Consider the following 7630-nt stretch of genomic DNA (forward strand, 5'->3'; position numbering starts at 1 on the left):
GTCAGACAGAGAAAGGCAAATATCGTATGATATCGCTTATATGTGGAATCTAAAAAAATGGTAAAAATGAACCTATTTACAAAACAGAAATAGACTCACAGATGTAGAAAACAAACATACAGTTACCGGGGGCAAGGGGGGAGGGATAAATTGGGAGATTGGGATTGATACATACACACTACTATATATAAAATAGATAACTAATATAAGGACCTACTGTACAGCACAGGGAACTCTACTCAATACTCTGTAATGACCTATATGGGAAAAGACTCTAAAAAAGAGTGGATATATGTAAATGTATGACTGATTCACTTTGCTGTACACCTGAAACTAACACAACATTGTAAATCAACTGTACTCCAATAAATAAATTAAAGAAATAAATACTATAAAATCTGCTATTGAACCACAAAAAAAATTTTTTTAATTAAAAAAAAAAATTAGTGGTTTAAAAAGAAGAGTATGCACTCCCCCCATTGAGGAAGAAAGACGATTTATTTCGGTATGGAAAAATATGATAATTTCTATTTCTATTTATTTTATTTACTAAATGGGAGAAAATAAACCTTACTAATATGTAATATGTTGACAGGTGCATTTGCATACATATTGAGTGTGTGCTTAAAAGTTGAGCATAATCCAAAGAACAAATGTCACCACCCTTGCTCCAGAATTTGGATTTCACGTCCTCACTTCCTTTTTCTGTCTCTCAGAAAACAGTCGACATTTTTTATTTTTGGTAACCTCCTAACCCCACCCACATGCCTTTTTCACCACGCAGGATTTTTGTAGTTCCATATTTTCGTTTCAGGGAGGCTTTTTGGGTTTTTTGTTGCTGTTGTTTTAATTTATTTATTTACTTATTTATTTTTAGTTTTGGCTGCGTTGGGTCTTCATTGCTGCGTGCGGGCTTTCTCTAGTTGCAGCGAACGGGGGCTTCTCTTGTTGCGGAGCACGGGCCCTAGGCGTGCGGGTTTCAGTAGTTGTGGCACGCGGGCTCAGTAGTTGTGGCTCACCGGCTCTAGAGCGCAGGCTCGGTAGTTTTGGCGCACGGGCTTAGCTGCTCCGCAGCATGTGGGATCTTCCCGGACCAGGGCTCGAACCCATGTCCCCTGCATTGGCAGGCGGATTCTCAACCACTGCGCCACCGGGGAAGCCCCTCAGGGAGGTTTTTTGAGAAATGACAGTCAAACTTACAACCCGCCCTGACCTGTCTCTGCAGCGTCTTTACAGCCTCAGAGCCCGTCACTTTTTGACTGGTTATCTGGGACGTTTCCTGGAATCTTTCATTTTAATTTTACGGAAGAGAGAAAACCCAAGAAGGCACGAGAGTGATTTACATTAATTAGTATCATGATGCTTTCACCACTGCAGCTGCATCACTGTGGGGTTTTTCAAAACAGGAGTAACAACGTGCAATTGATTTGCACAAAGAGAAAAGTCTACAAGATGAGCCTTCTTCCAGGGACGGAAGGACCAGGTTCCTGTACAGTCCTGGAAGCAGGGACGGAGACGGGGTGTAGTTCTGGGGGAGCATCAGGCCAGCCCAGGACCTCCTACTGCCGATCTGCTGAGCAGAGACCCTGGAGGAGCTATGGCTGAGACCCTCCTCACACACCATCCTGTCTCCTCTGGTGTGTTGGTGTCATTCATTTGTTCATATCCTACTCAGACGTGTGGAGAAAATGCAGATCATCTGATTTTCCCAGAGGCAGGTGCTGTGGTGGGGTGTGTGTGTGTGTGCGTGCATGCACACGTGCCTGGGTGTGTGCGCGTGTCTGCGTGCACTCATGTGCACATGTGTGGCATGTGTCTGCACGCACGTGATGCACACGCCTGGCGTGGATGTGTGCACACGCCTGTGTATATGTGCGTGCACGTGTGTACTGTGCTGGGTTTAGCGTGTGCATGCATGTATGTGGTATGTGTGCATTTTGCACGTGTGGCATGCACACACACGTGGCATGCTTTGTGCGCTTGTGCAGCACGTGCTTAGCACATATATGTGCACCCATGTGTATGGCACGCATGTTCTTGCATGCAGATGTGTGGTGCATGCATGCATGCGTGTGCAGTGTCTGTGTGTCTGTGTATGCCTGCAGGTCTGTGGTAACTGGAGGGTGATCCCAGATGCGTGAGGGAATTAGAATTGGTCAGATGCAGTTATTTTGGTCCAGCGTAAGACCTGACACCATCCCTTCAGGGAAATGCTGTCTCTATGACTTTCCCCACACCCCCCATGCCCGTGGGACATCCAGGCTCTGAGAGGGGTCATGTGCCTTCCAGGAGGCGTTGCGCAGGGGCCAGCCTGGCGGGCACTGTCCACTGCTGTCCCAAGGCCTCTGGTCCCCGGTCCCGACTCCCCAGGAGCTGCTGGCCCTCGTAGCCGACGTCAGGGGCTTGCGAGCTGCACAGTCCGGCCGAAGGCAGATGATGCTTCTGGCTCCAAGTGTCCCAGAGACACGGCGCCACCTTCCACCCCATCCTAAGGCCGTCCGTCCAGCCCCATGACCTGGCCGTGGGCTCATACTTCTGTCCCCGCCAGTGGCCTCAGGCTCTCCCACTAGCGCGTCCATCACCAGCTGTGCCGTGAGGCTGGGATGAGGGCACAAGTGTAGCCTCTCTGTGGCAAGCAGGTCTGACCATCACAGGGCAGACGGGAGCTGGGAATAAACGCGACCCCAGCGCTTCTCTCCGGGAGCCGAGGGACAGCTTGCTGCTCTGAAGGCAGCTGCCCCGTGGGAGACATTCTCCTTTTTGCAGAACCAGTCTCTGCAGGAGCCAGAGCGTCAGGGACCAAAGCACGGCTCATCCTGGAGAGAAAAGTGGCAAAGCAGAGAAAGCAAGTCTTCTGCAGCCACATGAATTTAAGACGATAATCCTGGCTAGCTGACGGTCCTCTTGCTGCCGTCGTTTCCTCATCCACGCAAAGCAGGGTGGTGGCGTTAACGTCACAGGGATAGGAGTCCAGCGAGGGGGCCCTCAGGCCTCGTCCGTATCCTATAACCACAGAAAACGCTGGTGGCCGAGTGTGTGGGGAACACTGGGTCTCAGAGAACAGGGACACGTCACCGGGGGTCCCAGGGACTCGCCTGTTCTACAGCCAAGTCTAGACGACTTTGCCTCCAGAGGATGCTTGGTGATGTCTGCAGGTCAGGTCTGTGCAGGTGAGGGCTACGGTCACCTGGTAGATGGAGACCAGGGATGTTACTCAACCTCTCACAGCGCACAGGACAGTGGCCACCACGGAGGACAATCCAGCCCTGAATGCCAGTAGTGCCGAGGCTGAGAAGACTGGCCTCTGCATGAGAGACTCGATCTATCCATATATCTAAGCATCTATCATCTATCTATAATCTGTATATCTATCTATCTATCATAGATCAACATCTATCTACTATCTATGAATCTATCTATATCTGTCTATCCATCCATTTCTCATCTATCTACTATATCTATCATATCTATCATCTATGTATTTATGTATCTATCCACCTTCTATTATTATCTACTTCTATACCTAATCTCTCTCTGTTTATATCTATCTACATACGGCTGATTCAGATTCAATCAGTTTCCTCTCTATTTATATTCTTACATTCTTTTATATATTTTTATGTGCTCCATCTATGTATTATAAACATATATATGTATCTGAATCAATGATAAAAATATCTGTGTCTATGCATGCTCATGTTTATATGGGTATACACACATACACATTCTTTCATCTGTAGATATGTATTTTACATGTGCATGCACATAAAAGTATGTGTATATATGTGTTATATTTGTGTCTATACAGATAAAAGAATATATATTTTATACACAGACACACACAGCTTATACGTCGGATTCTTAACCACTGCGCCACCAGGGAAGTCCCGGTACCGGAGACCTTGATGGTTAAAATCCAAGGTTCTAGAATGGAGAGCTGTAAGAGCAGCTCAGGAGATTTTTCAAGGAAGAGTCGCCCCCACTTGCTGACTGACAGGCCAGTCCTCATCAGAGCTATCGCTTCGTCCTGAGGGTGCTGACCTGCTGGGCAAGGCAGTGGGTGGGCTGGGCTGATGGAATTGCTTTCAGCTCAAGCCAGGAAGACGCCTGTCACAGATGATTCCTTTAATGGAGCTAAGATGGGTTGTCCATTTGTGCATTTGCAATTTCTCCTCTTACCCTAGCATTAAAGCTTCTGGAATCCAAAAGTAATCTTTTTCTTTTCTTTTTTTTTAAAGACATCCTTCAATAATGGCTTCATTATAGAAAAAAAAAAAAAGACTGATGCAAATCAGAGCGGAAGAATCAGACAGTTACAGTATCTGAATTTCCGAGGGTCTCGTTAGGTGGGACCTCTGCGTTGGTTCAGATTTTGTATGTATTTTTAAATGTAATTTTTATTTTAGATTGGAGTATAGTTGATTTACACTGTTGTGTTAGTTTCAGGTGTACAGCAAAGTGATTCAGTGATACATATACATATATCCACTCTTTTTGTATGTATTTTAAGAAGCGGAGACCGAGCACAGACAAGACTCCCTTTGATGGGTTTGACTTTAATTGCTGCATACAAAATGCTCAGAGCTGGAATTTCAATCGCTGGTAATGGCCAGGGTGTTGTTCTGGAAGACTCCTGAGAAACTGTGGTCACTAATGCAAAAGCCAAAGAGAACAGCAAAGCTCATCCCTGAAGGCCTCCAGAACCTTCCTCATTAAGAATTTAAATAGATTTGTAGTCAAGCTCTGGTGTAGAGGCAGAGGTACCCGCTTTGAAAGTGAAATGGAAAATTTAACTGCGTATTTGGGAAAAGGATGCTTTAAATGAGGTTCCATTGCATCACATATAAGCTGCAAGCTCGCAGTAAACTCTTAGAAATGGCCACATTGCTCTATTTCAAGTGTCAGCAGGCTATGAACTGTGGGCCAAATCTGGCCCACGGCCAGCTTTTATAAATAAAGTTTTATTGGAACACAGCCACATACATTCATTTGCACATGGGTACTATCTATGGCTGTTTCCTGCTATGACGACAGAGTTGGATAATTTCGAAGGAGTTTGTATGGCCTACAAAGCCCAAAGTATTTATTCTCTGTTTTTTTACAGAAGACATTTGCCAACATTTCTCTATTTGATAAACTTTGCTGCCTTTCAGACAGAACCCGCATGTGCCCATGGCTTTGGAGATTAAAAATGATCACTTTTTGTATATAAAGTCTGAGTAGGTCTTCACCTTTTTGCCCAATACTTTCCACATCCACAGAGCTGCAATGAGATACTGTTATAATGCAGTGGTTGAATGCCATGAAAGATGGTAAGTGTAACTTAAAGACTGACTCATTTTAGTGTTCACTGCAGGGGGAAATAACTAGAATATCCATTAATTTTATCAATACGCAGGCTTAGTTTCCCAAATCAGCGTCTATAAGTAGGCGCTTTTCTACTACAGGCCATTAAAGAGTCACAATGCTTGGGCTGCTTAAATGTGTATCAATTTCTCAAGTCTTAAATCTCTCATAATACAGTTATCGTTTTCCTAGGTGCCCTTGCCTTGGCTGAAAAGTTTCAAGTCCCTACCTGTGACCCACCGGTCTTAAGAACCAAAGTAGAAATCAGAGCATGACTGTAGAAATTGTTCTTTATCTCCTGCAGCGAGCATCGGACTATCAATTATATTCGTAATTACAGGTTTCATACAGCATGTAAATAACGCACAGGCTGTCCTCGTCAAGCAAACCTTAAGTACTTTCTGTCGAGAGTTTCCTGTAAGTCATTTGAAATCAAAACACTCTTTAGACACCATCTCAAATCACCTAACAGCGTTTCAATGGTCGTTTCGATAATCAGAAAGAAACCGCAGTCAACAGGCTTACCCACTAATACGGCAGAAAATGAATGTGTTGGCAGCCAATGGGTTTTATATTACGGGGTTATAATCATGCAGCTTAGTCTGCGTCTGAAAACCTAAATCAGCCCGCGAGTTTTCTTCCAAATGCGGTGTAGACTAAGGGGTGCTGGGGGGAGAGTCCTGCATGGGAATACACGGCAGCCTCAGGTTTTGTGATTTGAGAATGATTGTAAAAAGGAACGAGTTTCGAAAGTACGGGAAGGACACAGGGAAACTCCAGGCAAGAATGCAAAAATCTGGGTCTTGAAGGAGCAGGAGGGAAGAGTTACCAGAATCTTGAGGCTTAGAGGGCTTTGTGGGAAGGGGTACCTTGCACAGGGGTGGATGCGGTCAGCCTCCCTCCGCTTTTTCCCTCCTCGCTTCTGCTGGTGTACCCACCCCTCTGATTGACTGGAAACCAGCGGGTAAGGTAACCTTTTCATGTTATCCAACCAAGTCACTCTCTGGGAACTTGGACCAGGGTGGAGGAAGTTAAACTGAGTCACAGTGGATCAGGACGGCAGGAGATACTCGGCAATGGTGGTTGGACCCCCTTTCCACATGGATATTGCCTTTTGTTTGTTTTTGTTTGTTTTGGGTTTTTAAAAATTTTTTTTATGTGTATTTATTATGAAATGATCACCACAATAAATCTAGTTAACATCCATCACCATACATAGTTACAATTTTTTTTTCTTGTGATAAGCACCTTTTTTTTTTTTCATGGAAAGACATTTTATTTTAAATATAGCAGTGTGTACATGTCAATCCCAAACTCCCAATCTATCCCTCCCCCCCACCCTTTCCCCCTGGTAATCATAAATTCGTCCTCTAAGTCTATGAGTCTGTTTTTGTTTTGTAAATAAGTTCATTTGTATCATTTTTTTTAGATTCCGCATATAAGCGATATCATACGATATCTGTCTTTCTCCATGTGACTTACTTCTGTTAGTATGATCATCTCCAGGTCCATCCATGTTGTTGCAAATGGCATTATCGCATTCTTTTTTTATGGCTGAGTAATATTCCATTGTATATATGTGCCACATCTTCTTTATCCATTCATCTGTTGATGGACACTTAGGTTGCTTCCATGTCTTGGCTATTGTAAATACCACTTCTAGGAACACAGGGGTGCATGTATTTTTTGAATTAGAGTTTTGTCTGGATATATGCCCAGGAGTAGGATTGCTGGGTCATATGGTAGTTCTATTTTTAGTTTTTTTAGGAACCTCCATCCTGTTCTCCATAGTGGCGGCACCAACTTACATTCCCACCAACAGTGTAGGAGGGCTCCCTTATCTCCACACCCTCTGCAGCATTTGTCGTTTGCTGGCTTTTTTGCTGCTGTTTTCCACTCATTTTTGCTTGTGTATGTCAAAGCAACCTCACGGTTGAGCTAGCTTCAGAAGTCAAAATTTTATGCCCTCTTGTGGAAATGGTTAATAGTGACATTGGTTTCCACTTGTCTTGACAGTGTCTTCTTGAGGGTGGCTTCAAGCAGGCCTGAAGGCAGAATTTAGCTTTTTGCAAGCAATAGTTGGTGGAAGGTTAGCTCTCTTTCACGTATCTGGAGAACGCAGCCAAGATGAGGGGTTTGGAATACGCAACAGCGGGATCATCTCTGCAAAGGTGGCCTGGGGGCAAAGGGATAGGTCTTCCATCCAAGAAAAGATTCTCAAATGGAACTATCATCCTGGGTAAAAATTAAATACCAAATGCATGTCCGCCTTCAAGGGCAAACT

This window comes from Balaenoptera borealis (assembly GCF_965194805.1).
Source record: "Balaenoptera borealis genome assembly, chromosome: X".
NCBI classification, from domain to species: Eukaryota; Metazoa; Chordata; class Mammalia; order Artiodactyla; family Balaenopteridae; genus Balaenoptera; species Balaenoptera borealis.